This window comes from Nuphar pumila, chromosome 6 (assembly GCF_984573655.1).
Source record: "Nuphar pumila chromosome 6, dmNupPumi1.hap1.1, whole genome shotgun sequence".
NCBI lineage: Eukaryota > Viridiplantae > Streptophyta > Magnoliopsida > Nymphaeales > Nymphaeaceae > Nuphar > Nuphar pumila.
Window position 1 is genome coordinate 130,457,720 of NC_143254.1, and position 19,242 is coordinate 130,476,961.

The window sequence follows — 19,242 nt, forward strand, 5'->3', positions numbered from 1 at the left end:
TGGATTCATTCGAAGTGGTCTGGTAATTACCTTAGATGAAGGTGTGTCGATGCCACTAATCTTGGATTTAGTGGCAATAAGAGCTTTGTTTATTCCTGTATCTATGCGAGTGACCGATTTCAAAAACCTTCAAGAATTGTCATTCTGATGATGACCAAGCATATGAATGGGAGACTGCTTCTTGGGCATTTTTTTAGTGTCAAGAGAGGCTTTGCTTTGTCCCCCATTTTATTGTATGGACGAAATTAGGAATTTTTTGAGGTAAAGAGAAAGATGAAATATGTAACCTTTGGAGACCACAAGCCCCAAGGGGTTTGGCATAGTGGGAGGGGTCATTGGCTGCTTGCACTCCCACGGGCATCAGTCCCTTGCATATAAGAAAGGGCAAAGGCATTATGTCCTTTGCTTGTACCAAAGTGCCAAAGCAAGGAGACTCTCTGAGGGTAAGGGGTTTACACCATCAGGAAAGTGACCCTAAATACGACAGGTTGAGTTAGTGCGACTAGATCAATGATTTCAGGGGTGGTTTCCCATTCATGAAAAAAAAAAACTTTAAGAAATCACAAGGTTCAGTCTTTCAGATTCTGCATTGTGGCGGTGGTTGCTAAAGCAAGCAGTAAACAATAGAATTTGTTTTAGGCTATGTTTGGGTGCCTACTGTGGCATCATCATCAGAGTGGAGGTGTGAAATCCATAGCTTCAGATTTTGTTTGGGAGTGTGAAGAAATGACATTTAGGGCCTGTATGAAATCTCGATGCTGGGATGGGCGTTTATGCATTTGGTGTTCCTGAGGCAAAATCTTGGTCAAACGTCCATGGTTGTTGCTAGGATGGGAGTTTATGCATTTGTGATGGGAAGTGAGGGCTTTTCTCCTTTGTATTTACACTGAAGGATGGATTTGGCAGCTACCACCTTCTAGGTAGCTGGCAAAAAAGCTGCCACTTCCTCAAATGCAACTTCATAAATGCCCATCCCAGCTAACGATCCCAAACAGGCCCTTAAGGGTGTTGACATAGGAGTGCCAACTCCAAATCCTTAAATCAACTACCACCATGGAGAGGTAGTAATTTTCAAATGCATCACCGACACCCACTCTGGCATTCATTCCGATGGTGCTTTCAACTACCACCTAGTTCAGTTTTAAGGGTGCATTGATTGGCCATCTCCCTTCCCAAACACCTTTAATTGAAAATGGGAAAGGAATCAATAAACCATCACAAACAAATGCTTTGAGAAGTGCTAAATCCATGTTTTTCAGTTCATGTGGAATCTACAGCTGTAAGCCCAGTGTCTGGCTTTCAAACAGAGCCTTAGATTATGTGCGAAACATACTTTTTGCTCATTGGATAAAGCTTTATGGTAAATGATTTTGCTTCATGATCACCTGTAGTTCTACTTATGAACATGGGTATCTCTACTTTTATTCATGTAACTTCGGTTCAAGGGTCCTATTGGTTCTTCTTCTGGAGCTGCCAGACTTGACCAGCCCGTGGCTAGTCGACGGGCCAATCAATTCAACCCAAATATGCGTCCAGGCTAGGACAGCCCAAAAAGTTTGAACTGAGCCTGATCCATTTTATTATTGAGGATGGGCCCAGCCCGGATTTGTCTGATGCCTAGCCTGTCCTGTCAAGGAGGCAGGTTTGACTAGTCTGTGGCCCGTTAATCAAATCGGTTCCACTCATGTCTTATGTCATCCATATCTTTGTACCACTGGGGATTTCATTGATGCAAGTTGTTTTGATCAAATTGGAATCCATAGTTGTGATCTACATCATTCATTTAGTGAAATTTGACATTTAAATTGCTGAAATCTGATTTGTGTGTAATATTTTACGGCAGATTAAAAAAATCAATGATTGAGAAAACACAAAATTTTGTGTTTAAAAAAAATATAATCCAAGGGTCAAGGTTTTTTTTTTTTTTGAAAGAGAGAGAAATATATATTGAATATCGACCATGCTGAATCTATCTATAAGGTCAGATTTGATCAAAACAACTTGTATAATAAGATTTAAGAAGGTACGAAGACGAGGGATGCAATAGGGGATGAGTGAAACCGACTGCCCGTTAATGGGTGTCCATGATGTGGACCAGGGAAGCTCTTTGTTCAACCATAGAAAAATAACACAACCATCCAATTCTGTACCATATCACTTTAATTGCTCCTGTATCCTTTGTTTACCATAGATTTGTGACTAAAGATAGTAATGGTTTACTATTAAAAAAACATAGGTACCGTTTGGATGACACCCAAAAGCCAATTTTAAACTGGATTTTGGGTGTAAGCTGGGTTTTGTGCCCAAAAGCTAAGTTTTGGTGTCTTTGGGTGACATAAAAAGCTTAGTTTTTAATCAAATTTTAACAAAACTTGGGCAAGTGAAAAAGCCCGCCCCCCCCCCCCCCCCCCCACACACACACAACTCCCACTCTTTCCGGGAAATGACCGGCTTAGGATCGCCCGGCATGAGCGACCACAATCCAGCCATTCTTTTTTCACATTTTTTTCATTTTTTGACTTGGCCTGCCATTTTCCAGCCAGTCCAGTGGCTGGCCAGCCATTTTTTTTTTTATGATCCTGATTTTTGTATTTTTTTTTTAATTTTGGGTGACCAAAAACCTGGGTTTCCAGTTTTTTGTCATCCAAACAGCCTTATAGTAATTGTTTCAAAAAATATGAAGCAAATGCGGCATGAAGATTTGATTTAAGCCTTGTTTAGAAAAGGGAAACACTAGTTAAAAAGAGATGAGGTAAGCGGCGGTGGGAAATAATTTTTTGGTAAATTGATTCCTGCCACAGGTATTGTGTAAGGTGATATCTCATTGGGAGAATAACATCAAAGATTGGCATCAAGTTAAGCTCCACACTCCATCTTGGTTTTGGCACAGACCTCTCATTACAAAGGACATGTATTATAATTAAATGAGTTTCTTGTTTCTACCATGAGTTCCCATATTGTTGCAACTTGTATAAAACATATGGCCCATCAATGTAACCATTGGGCCTAATGGCTCGTATGTTGTAGGTCTAGGCTGTTAAGTATGCACGAGGCAACCTAATTGGAAAGTGAAGTCGAACCTACCAGAACTAACTTTAAGGCCACTAAGAGGATCCAACAAAACCTGCTAAGTGTAGTTGGTCCTACCAGTGCATAGCCATTGTACGTTGTGGTGTATGATTTGCTTGCTTATATTTGTCAACTGCCTCACCTACCATCCATCGCAAACTTTTTGTTTTCTCTCCTCTGCTAGGCAGGCAGTTTAGGTTCAAATTTCATGGGTATCACCCTCTGTGAAAGCTGAATCTGTTAGGAAAAACTACGAGCAAGAGACAATCAAAAGGAAACAAAGAACAAGTCAAACAAAACACAAGAACACAGATTTACGTGGAAAAACCTTTCCTCAAATCCGAGAGAGAGTAAAAAACCACGGCCGCCTAGAGAGAAATATTATTACTCTTAACAGACAGTTACAAGCTCGGGAAAGAAAAGCGAGAATATTAAACAAGGCAAGGGCGACAACCCTAACCAAATCGGGTCGGATCCACTGAAAACCGGGTCCCAAACATAAGCCCCAGAAAAATTTCTTCTGGGGGGGGGGGTGTGCTGCCCCCCTATAACCCCCCACCAGGGGTGCCCCCCCTGGACCCCCACCCGCTGACCGCAGACCCGCACCGGGGGATCCCCCGGACCCCCCTTCCTGCAGGGGCAAAAACAGTGAATCAGGCTCCACAACTCATCAATCTCTCACTTGGAGACTGATACAAAAAAAATTCTCCAACTGTCTTTCTTCCCAAACTCTTCTCTGAATCTCTGAAACGACATCCCTCCCTCATGCTCATTGAAGGAGTCCAACTGAGGCAATGCACAACCTCAGTTTCTCAGTGGTCACACCCTTTGTCAACATATCTGCTGGATTCTCGGCACCAAGAATCTTCTCTAATGACAATGTCCCATCATTTATCTTCTCTCGACTGTAATGATACTTTAATTGAATGTGCTTTGTCCTTGAATAAAATACTGGATTCTTTGCAAGGCACAAGGCACTCTGACTATCACTGAAGAGAACACTTTTGTCCTGTTCCTTGCCAATCTCTTTCAGAAAATTTTTCAACCACACCATCTCCTTTCCGGCCTCAGAAATAGCAATATATTCAGCTTCTGTGGTTGAGAGGGCAACACATTTCTGAAGTCTTGCATCCAACTGATCGCGGTGTTACCAAATGTAAACACATATCCAGAAGTGCTCTTCCGACCGTCCACGTCTCCACCAAGGTCTGCATCTACAAAACCTTGCAAGTTTGCACTTCTCCCACTGAAACAAAGTGCCATACCTGATGTCTCCTTTAGATATCTCAATATCCACTTCACAGCTTCCCAATGCTCTGGTCCTGGATCCGCCATATAACGGCTCACAACTCCCACTGCATAAGCAATATCCGGTCTGGTACACACCATGGCATACATGAGACTGCCAACGACTGAGGCATATGGGACCTTAGCCATTTTCTCTTGTTCCTCGTCTGTTTTTTGTGACTGCTCCTTCGAGAGTTTGAAGTGACTTCCCAGCGGGGTGCTCCTAGGCTTTGCATCTTGAACTCTAAACCTTTCCAACACTTTTCCAATATATTTTTCCTGTGATAGGTTTAGAGTTCCCTTCTCTCTATCCCGAGTGATCCGCATACCAAGAATCTGGTTTGCTGGGCCCAAGTCCTTCATCTCAAACTCTTTTGACAATTTTCGCTTAAGTATGTTTATTTCTTGCATGCTAGAACCTGCAACAAGCATGTCATCTACATACAAAAGCAAAATAATGTAAGACTCACCAAAGTTCTTGTAGTAACAACAATGGTCCAACTCGGATCTTCTAAATCCACAGTTACACATAAAGGTGTCAAACCTTTTGTACCATTGCCTTGGAGCTTGTTTTAGGCCATATAGTTTTTTTTGCAGTTTACACACCAAGTCTCCTTTACCCTGGCTTTTGAAGCCTTCAGGCTGCACCATATAAATCTCCTCCAAATCTCCATAGAGAAAAGGAGTTTTCACATCCAACTGCTCTAGGTATAAGTTTTCTGCAACCACAATACCAAGAATTGTCCTTATGGTAGTCAACTTCACCACTGAAGAGAATATCTCAGTATAGTCGATCCCCTCCTTTTGCAAAAAACCCTTAACTACCAATCTTGCCTTGTACCTCTTGCTGCCATCAGACTCATCTTTCACTCTGTACACCCATTTGTTCAGCAAGGCTTTCTTTCCCTTCGGTAATTTGGTTAGCACCCAAGTCTCATTCTTTTGCAAAGACTTGATTTCATCTTGCATTGCTAACTCCCACTTAACCGAATCTTTCACCTGCATTGCCTGAGAAAAATGTTCTGGCTCGCCAGAATCAGTCAACAGTAAGTAGGTTTAGGTATTCTAACAGATCTCCTCAACTCAAATGCAGGAGTGGTTGGCTCTACGTTAGAATCTACTTCGATTGTATCAGAATTCTCAACAGGGGTATTTGTTGAGATTTCCTCCAAGTCAATCTCTCTCACCATATCTTCTTGTTTTCTGTCCCCTCTGATTCTACACTAGACCTGTCTTTGTAAAACACATTATCATTAAACGTTACATCATTAGTTCTTATTACTTTCCGATTTTCTTCATTCCAGAAACGATAACCAAAGTAATTAGAGCCATATCCAATGAAGTAACATTTTTGGGCCTTAGCATCTAGCTTATCCCTATTCTCAGAATCAATGTGTACATAAGAAACACAACAAAAAATTCTTAAATGAGATAGATTTACCTTCTTCCCCGTCCATTCTTCTTCTGGCAGTTTCATATCCAATGGGACTGAAGGACCCCGGTTGATCAGATAGGCTGCAGTATTGATAGCATCAGCCCAAAATGCTTTGGGCAAACCTGCGTGCAGTCTCATGCTCCTCGCACGCTCATTGAGAGTTCTATTCATCCTCTCAGCAACTCCATTCTGTTGTGGTCGGTTAGGAACAATCCGACTCATTTTAATTCCGTTCTCCGCACAAAATGCTTTGAACTCTGTATTGTCATACCCCCCTCCATTGTCAGACCGTAGGCCCTTCACTTTCAGCCCGATCTTATTTTCTACCTCTATTTTCCACTTCTTAAAAGTGGCAAAAACATCAGATTTATTCTTCAAAAAATAAACCCATACCTTTCTAGTGGAATCATCAATGAAGGTCACATAGTATCGTGAGCCTCAAAGGGAACAAACAGGGGCTGGTCCCCAAACACCAGTGTGTACTAATTCCAATTTCTCTGCCCTCGGTTCTCTTTCGATCTTTGAGAAACTGACCCGTTTCTGTTTGCCTAACACGCAATCCTCACAGAAACCAGTGTTTACAGACATAAAAAACGTAGTTTTTAATCAAATTTTAACAAAACTTGGGCAAGTGAAAAAGCCCCCCCCCCTCACAACTCCCACTCTTTCTCTCTCCCCTTCCCTCACCTTCCAATCGACCATTTTCCGGCCAGCCACTGACCGGGAAATGACCGGCTTAGGATCGCCCGGCATGGGCGACCACAATCCAGCCATTCTTTTTTCACATTTTTTGACTTGGCCGGCCATTTTCCAGCCAGTCCAGTGGCTGGCCAGCCATTTTTTTTTTATGATCCTGTTTTTTGTAATTTTTTTTTAATTTTGGGTGACCAAAAACCTGGGTTTCCAGTTTTTTGTCATCCAAACAGCCTTATAGTAATTGTTTCAAAAAATATGAAGCAAATGCGGCATGAAGATTTGATTTAAGCCTTGTTTAGAAAAGGGAAACACTAGTTAAAAAGAGATGAGGTAAGCGGCGGTGGGAAATAAATTTTTGGTAAATTGATTCCTGCCACAGGTATTGTGTAAGGTGATATCTCATTGGGAGAATAACATCAAAGATTGACATCAAGTTAAGCTCCACACTCCATCTTGGTTTTGGCAATCACCTCTCATTACAAAGGACATGTATTATAATTAAATGAGTTTCTTGTTTCTACCATGAGTTCCCATATTGTTGCAACTTGTATAAAACATATGGCCCATCAATGTAACCATTGTGCCTAATGGCTTGTATGTTGTAGGTCTAGGCTGTTAAGTATGCACGAGGCAACCTGATTGGAAAGTGAAGTCGAACCTACCAGAACTAACTTTAAGGCCACTAAGAGGATCCAACAAAACCTGCTAAGTGTAGTTGGTCCTACTAGTGCATAAGCCATTGTTGTGGTGTATGATTTGCTTGCTTATATTTGTCAACTGCCTCACCTACCATCCGTCGCAAACTTTTTGTTTTCTCTCCTCTGCTAGGCAGGCAGTTTAGGTTCAAATTTCATGGGTATCACCCGCTGTGAAAGCTGAATCATGGCGACTCTCTGAGAGCAAGGCCCACATAATTTTATGCTGCCAAGACAATGAAATTAAGTACGACAGGCAGAGCCAGCATGGCTAGGTCTTTGATACTGAGGGCAGTTTCTCATTGTAAATATCATCATCATAATACTAATGTAATAACCATCAGACTTAGTTGCTTTATAACAAAACATTATAATATTTTAATATTTTATCGATATTGAAACATGAATGCAATTATTAAGAATATGTGCATCACAATTGTTCTTAAGCAACAAATAGAAAGAGTTTCCACGTTGGAACAAGCAAACAATATACATCAAAATAATGGTTTTCTTTAAGCAAAAAATAATTCACCATATTATATATGTTTCCTTGTGACTTACATTGTAAAGTTGTGCTTAGAGTCTGTTTTGCTTTTGTTGAGTTTGATGTAAGCTTCCCAGTTCAGGTGAATAAATATCTCGAAGGGGCAGCCCGTATGCTTGAACTGTAATAGCCCTCAGGCCAACCGTGATAAAGCAACGGCAGCCCCTATGCGCCAGAAGAATTCGATTATGTTGTGCCTTCAGTTTGACATCTGACCACATGGGTGACCATTGCAGTGGTAGTTTTGCTAAAATTTTATCTAAGTCATGTTTTAATTTATGTTTTTGTACATCACTCATATTTTAAGATATGTGCGCTATGAGAGCATTTTTTATGCAGCGACGCTGCATGATGCAGTGCCGCTGCAACCGCTGACAGCCACCCTTCTCATCGAATTCTTGGAGGTCGCACTCATCTCGAGAAAAGCCAAGATGGTGGCTGGTAGCAGCGCTGCGTATAATGTGAGCATGTTGGTAATTTCTCAAGAAAAAACTAAATTTTGAAAAGGTTTTAGTGGGAGATTTTCCCTTGCCAGAAACAAACGGGTGGGCTGGAAATGAGATCCAACCCGAGCCCAGCATTGCTGGAGTGAGGTGGCGCACCAGGCGAAAGAACAAAAAATATAAGCTAAAGGGTTTCCGAGAAAAAAAATGCGAAAGAATAAAAAATTAAAGGACGAACTACGAAATGGAGATGCGGGGTATCGATCCCCGTACCTCTCGCATGCTAAGCGAGCGCTCTACCATCTGAGCTACATCCCCTTATAGGTTTATAGTTTGAGCATTTAATTATATATAAAAATAAATATTTGCAATTTTTTTAGTTTCTTATGGACTTTATGACTGTGATATTGCTTAACGTAACTCAGCCGAGTCCAAGGACCCACGAGACCTAAGTAGGCTATGAGAATTTTTAGTCTGAGCTCGGTCATGATTATGTACTTCAGTCTGATCTAGAACATAGCAAAACTCCGTTTATTGCAAAATTTTGAAAAACAAGAAATCAGATTAAAATTTCAAATTTTCATTCCAGAATGATGGCAAAAGAACTCGTTCTTAAAGATAAGGTTTAGAACATGAAATCTTTATATTTAAAAAATCAAAATCTAACAAAAAGAATAGTACGAATCCAATTTTACCAAATCTTTTTTTTTTTGAAAGGCAAGCTGGGGTTAGGCAGACCCCTACCAGATAACTCTTAAGCCCCATGTGGCAAGGGGATTCTAACCTGGGCCTTCAGCTTGGCACAGGACCCCGCTTACCACATGGGATACCACCTCGGTGGTAATTTTACCAAATCTTGGGTTTGAATCATGTTGCATCTTTGGTTTGCTTATATAGTTTCTAGACCCTGCCTTGAGAGAGAGATTGAGAGCCGAAAGAAGATCAACATTACCACTAATGAAGATCAACAAACTGTTGAACTCATAAACCAAACAAGATAGAAAACAAACATAGAAATACAAAAAAATAAGAAGCTAAAGACAACAAAGCCAAGCTCAACCAAGATCTGCTGGACTAGAAGGCACCACTGAAGAGTGAATGTTGATCATAGGGAAGAGGAAGTCTCTAAGATGCATTTGTAGAATCACATATACATCAACCAGGATTTTATAGACAAGATTATTAAGGACGATCGAAATTTGATGAAAAATAGCATCATTGCACGCCATTCAAACAAACCACCAAGTAAGCAACCATGTCTTCCAGATCAGCCTCCACCGCTTGCATCGTCTAATTCCAATAGGACCCAGGAGCAGATCAAGCGCGAAAGACTTCTCTTTGATAATTACATCCAGAGATATCCACGTCCTATTAAAAAAAACTACAAAGATTGGGCAGAATCCGAATAAATGAAAGATAGTTTCTTCAGTAGCTTGACAAAACACCCACCAGCTAGGAAACTGAAAACCCAACTTCTTTAAATAACTATGAGTCTGAACCCTATCATGCAAAATTAACCAAGCCAAGACCCGAGATCTTGGGGAAGACCCCTTAGCCCATAACACGCACTCAGGAAACCAATCGCCCTCCCCAAAAAGCAACGATCTATACACTTTGTAGGTGCGGAATGCACCATTTGGCGCAATCGCCCATTGATAGTAATTTTTCGCATCCTCAATTTGATATCTAAGAACGATAAGGCTCTCAGCCACATGGTTCGCAAGTGTGAGAGAGAGAGAGAGTTGCATGCTCCGTGCCTACTGCTAGCCCACTAAACTTTTGAAGTTTTTTTTTCATGTTATGTTTTTTTCCAAAAACACCCCGAAAACCCCGTTCGCTCGTGGTAGGCTCTTTGGTAAGCACGTTCTCTCTCTCTCTCTCTCTCTCTCTATATATATATATATATATATATATATATATATATATAGGGTTCGTTTGGATCTATCTGACCATTTGGATTTTTATCTGAATTTTGCATTAAGTTCGATTTTGGATTTTTCATGTGTTTTTGCCTATAAATAGTTATTGCAGAGACTATTTTGAGGAGGATTGACTATTTCAGTAGATTTTAGTTTATTATAAATTAGCATACCGTAGTTCATAGATTGTAGTGTAGATTTTTATAAAACATGCTTTAGGCACTGCATCAGAGTATATGATCCTCATCGACTTATAGGTTAAACCAAGTTTGCCAATCTGGAAGATACCTTGAGATATTCGGATTCTTGAAAGTGTTGCAGGGATCATTTTGGATGTTTCATGCATTTTTTATTATGCATAATATTTCACCAAAAATCTTAAGCATGTACCCTCTGCATAGTGCAATCCGCAAAACAACTCAAATCAGTTCAATTTGAACAATGACCCTATTTTCAGCTACCTTTTTCTGTTACAAACATGAGTTCTCAACTTACTACAGAACTCTGCACTGTGCTCGCAGAGTTACTGTTCTCCAAGATTAAGGCGCTCACAAAACTAGAGTCCGGCGACATTGAGATCATTTGCAGTAGGCTAGAATTTGAAAATGTCTCTTGCAGTGAATCTCCTACATGTCTCTCCATGCTGCAATGTCTGATCCTTGGAAGCTCCTCTTCAATCTCTAGCACGCTGAGTCTCCTTTCCTTGCTGACAGAGACACATCTCAAGCCAAGCACTGCCACTCTTTCTACCAGGTCCAGATGTAATTGGTCCTGATGAGAGAGGAGGAATGGATCAATAACTTCATCCAGCTTCCCTACATCCATCTTAGATGAAAGAAGCACAGCACTGTCCACCAGCTTCGATCCTGTGATGATCTAAAGTAGAATGATGCCCAAGTTGTAGAATTCATTTATGTTTTGCTGAACAAAGGGACTAAAATCAGAGCATAACAGAGCAACTTTAGGAGTACCATCATGGTCAAGAAAAACATTAGCAGAGCTTATGTTATGATGATGGATTGGAGGAGAAAACTAAAAATGCAACTAGGCAAGAGCCTTTGCAATTCCTTCAGTGATATTGATTCGGCTGTACCAACATAATCGTTGGCTTTTCTTTTGCTGCAAATGGTAAATGGTCCTCTAAAGTACCATTTGCAAAGAACTCGTAGACCAAGAGCAGTGTCTTGCTTAAGTCAGTAGCACATCCTATAAGCCTGAGGACGTTTCTATGAGAAAGATTGGATAGAATGTTGATCTTGTTGAGTAGCAATGAAAGTTCTTTCCTACTTCTATACTGAATTTTCTCAACAGCGACCGGGGATGCATCATCAATCACTCCAGCATACATATTTTCATGATTAAAATTTTCAAGCTTTCTGCAAATCCTTTTGTAGCCCGTTCAAGCTCATTGTAAGAAAAGATTCTGATGCTGCACTTCTTCTGGAAAGCAGAGATGTTCAAGTGGTTGGTCGAATCATCCCACCTTTTCTGGAATGATTGGTCAAATAAAGCAGCATTGCTAAAACCACTAGAACAGATGCTGAAGCCAATATTCCTATGTACCAATCACGTTTATGTTAGAGAAAAAGTATTGAGCAACTAAAAAGCTAGTGATAACGACTAAATAAGATGTTTGAAAGCTATATTGCTTTATTCTTGTATTCACTGTTAGGTGTAAGAAAGAATGGAGAGAAATTCAAAGAAGGAATGAGGTGTTTAAGATAGAGGTCTTGATGAGGTGGAATAGTCCCATATTGCTTTTGCATGAGTTTTATGAGAGCTTTATAAGCAATTAGTGAACTCATACACTTGTTCTTGAGAACAAGGGAGTGGGATGACCACCACACACACACGCGCGCCCGCCTGCCGTGCCGTGCCGAGCTGGGTTCGGGTAATTGGCCCTTTAGGGCCATATCCAATCAAGATAAGTATCTTTTTACCCAAAGTTTCTTTGGACTCCGTGCCCGTTATGGAACTTCGGATTCCGTAACGGATCTCGATCTTTCGAAGTCCGTTAACGGATCACGTCCCCTCGGATTCCGTAACGGGCTCCTTCCACGTTTCATAACCGTTCGTGGGTTATAAAAGCGTGGTCAGGGGTGGGGTTACGGAGAAGCTGAGACAGGCGATTTTCTGAAGGAGAGTTCTGCGATTTTCCATCTCCCCTGTTACTCTCTCTCTCTTTCCTGTGAGTTTTTCCTAAAGAGTGGTTCTGCAACTTTGGTTCGAAGAGGCTGTTTTCGAAGGACGATCCGCCGGAGTGCGCCGTTCGGTTCGTCGTGGCTATTGTATCCTGGGGGAAGGACGCCGGACCCTGATTTGCACAGTATGTGGGGGCGAATCTTCTCTAAGGGGAGTACTTTCGTATGCCTTAGCCTATTACATAAACAAAACATGTTCCTGTTGTTTTCTTTATGTTCTATGCATCTGTTTAATCTTATGCTGTCGTCTGGATTTTGGTATGATGCGGAAAATGCCATGCTTGCTCCCTGTTACTGTTTCGGTCGTTTGTTAATCATGTTATTTACACTGTTGTATTTCTTGATTTATTTCGTGTTTTATATCATGATGATGATTGTGAAACTGTGTGATCTGAAAAATGATCCAACAGTCTTAGAGAAGATTCTAAGCATGTCGACTTCTTCCGCTTTTGTACCAAAAGTGGACATGTCCGGTATGCCGGAAAAGTTTGCCGGACAGAACTTCAAGCGTTGGCAGCAACGCATGAAGATCTGGTTCACTATGATAGGGCTGTTGAATGTTCTGGAAGTCGACTGCCCTTCGGTGTCTGATACTAACCCTGACCCTGCTGCAGTTACTGCGGCTGTAGAGTGGAAAGAAAAGGACAGTATATGCCGTGGTTGCATACTGTTGGCTCTGTCCAACACATTGTTCGATGTGTATTGTTCTTCGTCTACCACTGCTAAGGGTTTATGGGATCAACTTGACAAGAAGTACAATACCGAAGACCAAGGTCTTGAAAAATACTCTGTTGCCAAGTTTCTGAAATATCAGATGGTAGAAGGCAAGTCGGTCACTGAGCAGACACACAAGTTTCTGCTACTGCTCCATAGTTTGGCTGAGGCTGAAATAAAACTTCCTGAGAAGTTTCAGGTTATGACCATCGTAGAGAAATTTCCTAAGTCTTAGGTAGACTTCGGTATGTCTCTCAAGCATCGTAGAGGAAAAATTTCTCTAGATGATCTTATGGTAGCCATTGCCATTGAAGAAGAGCATAGGAGCCAGAAACAGATCGTAATGCCAACTGAACCGCCTAAGGTGAACATGATGACCGGAGCTTTTAAGGGCAAAAGACAAAAATCGAAATCTGCAATGAAAAACCAGTTTAAACCTAAGGCCAAAATCCAGAAAAAGGCAAAGAACAAACCGTGCTGGAACTGTGAGCAGGTTGGGCACTGGGCTAAGGAATATCCTTCCAAGAAGGCCAAAGCTCATGGGACCACAGAAGGAACGCCTCAAGTCAACATGGTGACTGAGGTCGTTGGGACCAGTACTGGGTATGTTTCTGTTAACCCACAAATCTATCACGTTTATGAGCCAACTGAGTGACTGGTTGACACTGGGGCTAATGTGCACGTCTGTGCTGATAAGTCTGTCTTTGTCTCATACCAGGCTGCTGCAGGCAGATCCGTGACTATGGGCAATTCAACGGCTGCAAAGGTGTTAGGAATTGGACGCGTGGATCTGAAGTTTCCTTCAGGACGAGTTCTATCTTTACACAGAGTGCACCATGTGCCTGTAGTTAGAAGGAACATTCTTAGTGGTTCATGTCTTGTTAGAGAGAGTTATGAATTTAACTTTAAATGTAATAAAGTTGTTATTTTACATTCTGGAACTTTTATTGGCAAGGGGTATTTAGATGATGGTTTATTTAAAATTCGTGTTGAACATGTTTGCAGTGATAAATTAGAAAATGATGTATCTTTTGACTCATTGTCTAATGTTGCTTATAACATAGAATCATCTGACTTATGGCATAATAGATTAGGTCATGTGAATTTCAACTCTGTGAAACGCATGATGAACTTGAAAATGATTCCTGAACATTCCATTGATAAAACTAAAAAATGTGAAATTTGTGTGCAAGCAAAGCAATGTAGGAAACCATTTCATACGATTGTTAGAGATTCTGAAATATTGGATCTGGTGCATACAGATATCTGTGAGTTTAATGGAGTGTTAACTAGAAATCATAAAAAGTATTTTATCACTTTTATAGATGATGGCACTAAATACTGTTATGTGTATCTGCTAAAATCAAAAGATGAAGCTTTTGATAAGTTTCTTAACTTTAAGAATGAAGCAGAAACACAAACTGGTAGAAAACTTAAGAGATTGAGGTCTGATAGAGGAGGAGAATATACCTCTAATAAACTCGATGAATATTGCAAATCTGTTGGAATAGTTCATGAGTTTACTGCTCCATATTCTCCTCAATCCAATGGGATTGCAGAAAGAAAGAATAGAACCCTAACTGACATGATAAATACTCTACTTGGGAGTTCTGGATTACCTACCTATATGTGGGGGGATGCTCTGAATACGGCTTGTCATATTCTGAATAGAGTACCTCAAAAGCATAAGGATAATAGCCCTTTTGAACTCTGGAGAAATAGGAAAGCTAGCTTAAAATACCTTAAAGTGTGGGGGTGCCTTGCTAAGGTACTTGTCCCAGAACACAATAGGAAGAAGCTGGGTCCTAAAACAGTAGATGCTGTCTTTTTGGGTTATGTAGAGAACAACTATGCCTATAAGTTCTTAGTAATTAAGTCTGAGATATCTGGCATAGATGTTAACTCTATTGTAGAGCTTCGAGAAGCTACATTCTTTGAGGATGTATTTCCCATGAAAGTTGGTGTACCTCAGAATCTGTCTTCTTTAGATATACCTTCAACTTCTGGTTCAATTCCCGAACATGTGGAAATGATGACAGATGTGGGGGTAGAACCATCTTGTTTCCATCCTAGACCCGATGAGTCTGAGGAAGTGGTTGAACCTAGAAGGAGCAAGAGACCAAGGATTACCAAGGATTTGGGAAGTGACTTTATCACTTACCTTATCGAAGATGATCCTCCCACTTTCCGAGATGCAATGGCTTCACCTGAAGCAAAGCATTGGAAAGACGCCATCAAGAGTGAAATGGACTCCATTATCTCTAATGGTACTTGGGAACTGGTTGACCTCCCTTGTGGTAGTTCCACAATTGGGTGCAAGTGGATCTTTAAGAAGAAGTTGAAACCAGATGGATCTATTGACAAGTACAAGGCGAGACTGGTTGCCAAGGGGTTCAAACAAAAGGAGGGAATAGATTACTTTGATACCTATTCTCCGGTTACCCGGATAACCACTATTAGGGTGCTTATTGCACTGGCTTCCATTTATGATCTCTCGGTTCATCAAATGGACGTGAAGACCGCTTTCTTGCATGGCGATCTTGAAGAAGAGATCTATATGGATCAACCTGAGGGTTATGTGGCTCCTGGTAATGAAGATAAAGTTTGTAGACTTGTTAAGTCATTATATGGACTGAAACAAGCCCCTAAACAATGGCATGAGAAGTTTAATAATATTATATTATCATTTGGCTTTGTTGTCAATGAATCTGATAAGTGTGTTTATTGTAAAGTTAAAAGTGATGGTTGTATTATTTTATGCCTGTATGTAGATGATATTCTACTGTTTGGTTCCAATATGGGAATTGTTAATGAGACAAAGTCGTTTCTTAGTAGTAAATTTGATATAAAGGATATGGGTGTTCAAGCGTGATCTTAGGCTTAAAGCTGACTCGTTCAGCTGAAGGATTAACCATTTCTCAATCTCACTTTGTCGAGAAAGTACTTGTGAAATTTGGTTATAACCAAGGGAGATCTGTAGCAACTCCATATGACCCTTCTATCCCTCTTCATAAGAATACGACTGGTGTTCCTGTGTCTCAATTGAGGTATTCCCAGATTATTGGAAGTTTGATGTATCTTGCAAATTGCACGAGACCGGATATTTCGTTCTCCGTGACAAAATTAAGTAGATACACAAGTTGTCCAAATCGCACTCATTGGAAGGCATTGGACAGGGTACTTAGATACCTGAAAGGAACCATTTCTTTGAGTTTGCATTACAAGAGATTCCCTGCAGTTCTTGAGGGATATAGTGATGCGAGCTGGATAGCCATGAACTCTGTCAGTTATGGCATGACAGGGTATGTATTTACCTTGGGTGGCGGCGCAGTCGCCTGGAGATCAGTAAAGCAGACCATCTTGTCTCGGTCTACTTTTGAGGCTGAACTCTGTGCTTTAGATGTCACTGGATTGGAAGCTGAATGGTTAAAGAGACTTCTTGAGGAACTTCCTTTAATGTGCAAGCCAAATCCTGCGATATCTGTGCATTGTGACAATATGGTCACTATTGCAAAGATTAAAAGCACAAAATATAACCAAAAGCATAGGAGACACATCCAAGTCAGAATAAAATCTGTAAGGGAACTGGTGTCTCAGTTAGTGGTTGCTGTGGACTATGTTGGATCCAAAGAAAACACAGCTGACCCATTAACGAAAGGACTAGATAAGTCTTTAGTCCTAAAATCCAGAGAGGGGATGGGACTGAAACCCATCAGTAGTTCATCTACAGTAGCAACCCAACCTATCTGAGTGGAGATCCCACAAAGTAGGTTAAATGTGGTAATAACAAGCTGTAAGGTGAACTGGTTAGCACCTTACTAAAGATGATACTTTGTATCTGTGTCTGTTCCTCTGTTTACTCTGGAAAGGTGCTGTAGCTGCAAGTTAAGAAAGAGTTAAAACTCTGAATGAGTTCAAAGTCTTCAAGGCGAGATGTTAGCAGTGCATCTTTGGAGAAGCCCACCTATGTGAGTGTGACTGTGTGGCCGCAGTTAAAGGAATTGGGTTATTTCTGAAGTCACTCATGAAACAGGATTCAGGCGCATGGCCTTTAACGCGCCGCCTCTAAAGATTACAACTAGAACCTTTATCATGTTGTTGCTGATGGACACTCCTACACCAAAGGTTCAAGTTCAAGACTTCAGTTCATTTCGTTCCTGTGGGGGTAAAGTTAGTCAACTAAGGTAGTGGTTCAAACCGGAAGGTACCATTGCTGAAAGCATGATATGTCTTGTTGCAGAATGTCTTTTTTAGCACTTTTGTTTCCTTCCGCTTCATTCTTTGAATTTGTGGGGGAATGTTAGGTGTAAGAAAGAATGGAGAGAAATTCAAAGAAGGAATGAGGTGTTTAAGATAGAGGTCTTGATGAGGTGGAATAGTCCCATATTGCTTTTGCATGAGTTTTCTGAGAGCTTTATAAGCAATTAGTGAACTCATACACTTGTTCCTGAGAACAAGGGAGTGGGATGACCACCACACACACACACGCGCGCGCGCGCCCGCCTGCCGTGCCGTGCCGTGCCGAGCCGAGCCGGGCCGGGTCGGGCTCGGGTTCGGGTAATTGGCCCTTTAGGGCCATATCCAATCAAGACAAGTATCTTTTTACCCAAAGTTTCTTTGGATTCGGTAACGGGTTATGAGAATGGATAACGGGTCACGACTCCTCAGATTCCGTGCCCGTTATGGAACTTCGAATTCCGTAACGGATCTCGATCTTTCGAAGTCCGTTAACGGATCACGTCCCCTCGGATTCCGTAACGGGCTCCTTCCACGTTTCATAACCGTTCGTGGGTTATAAAAGCGTGGTCAGGGGTGGGGTTACGGAGAAGCTGAGACAGGTGATTTTCTGAAGGAGAGTTCTGCGATTTCCCATCTCCCCTGTTACTCTCTCTCTCTTTCCTGTGAGTTTTTCCGAAAGAGTGGTTCTGCAACTTTGGTTCGAAGAGGCTGTTTTCGAAGGACGATCCGCCGGAGTGCGCCGTTCGGTTCGTCGTGGCTATTGTATCCTGGGGGAAGGACGCCGGACCCTGATTTACACAGTATGTGGGGGCGAATCTTCTCTAAGGGGAGTACTTTCGTACGCTTTAGCCTATTACATAAACAAAACATGTTCCTGTTGTTTTCTTTATGTTCTATGCATCTGTTTAATCTTATGCTGTCGTCTGGATTTTGGTCTGATGCGGAAAATGCCATGCTTGCTCCCTGTTACTGTTTCGGTCGTTTGTTAATCATGTTATTTACACTGTTGTATTTCTTGATTTATTTCGTGTTTTATATCATGATGACGATTGTGAAACTGTGTGATCTGAAAAATGATCCAACATTCACAACTTACCAGCTACCATAATGGATGTCTTATTGCCAGAGTGACATTCTTTGCAGTAAGTCATCCTCCCATGCTTGGTACATACTGCAAAATGCAAGGCAAGTTGGTATCAATCAAAACAAACTGTAATTAATCCTGTAACATCATAAATGCAGTTAGACATCGGCCAATCCAACATCCATGTCACAAGGACATGCCATTTTGACCACGTACCTGGTGACACAATCGGACACGGGTTCTTATGGATATTTTTATTATTTATAATATTTTTATCACTTTCTAATAATAATAATAATTTTGTTTTCCATAAAAACAATTTAGAATATTAAAATCTCAAAAAATAGTTTTAAATGATTAAAATTTTAAGAAATCCGTGTCCTCGTATCCTATTTTTGACAAAATTTTGAACTTGTGGGTTGAACCCAAGTCACGTGTCTTCGTATCCTCGTACCTTTGTGATATATTCCACCATTTGTACATTGAAATGGAAAAAGTGAAAAATTAAATATACCAAATAAGGCGATACTTGCAGAAGTTGAATTAATATCTCATTCTTTTCTAGAAATTACTGTAATCATATAATAGGATAACTTCAGGAAGACTCACATTTCTGGCAGACAAATAACGGAAACAGAATGACTCAAGTATTGCAGAAAGGATAGTAATAAATGCAGATCAATATCAGTTTCAGGTTAATTAATTCTATTATTGTTAAAGATAATGAGCTAAATTGATGGATTTTCTGATTTTTCCATGGACACATAGAAAGTTAATTAAACAAAGTGAAGTTGGTATGGGGAAAGATATTGCATGCATTAGTCACATAGAATAGAGGAACAAACTGGAAGAAAATCCTAGCAGCACTAACATTATAAGCCGTCGTATATTGGTAGCATTGACATAGATCACAATT

At 40.8% G+C, this 19,242-nt stretch overlaps 1 non-coding gene across 1 annotated transcript; it reads right to left on the reverse strand.

Annotated features, from left to right (window-relative positions):
• Nucleotides 1–8,414: 8,414 nt before the first annotated feature.
• Nucleotides 8,415–8,487, reverse strand: TRNAA-AGC (transfer RNA alanine (anticodon AGC)). The gene has a single exon. It is a non-coding gene; the product is annotated as a tRNA-Ala (tRNA).
• Nucleotides 8,488–19,242: the final 10,755 nt, after the last annotated feature.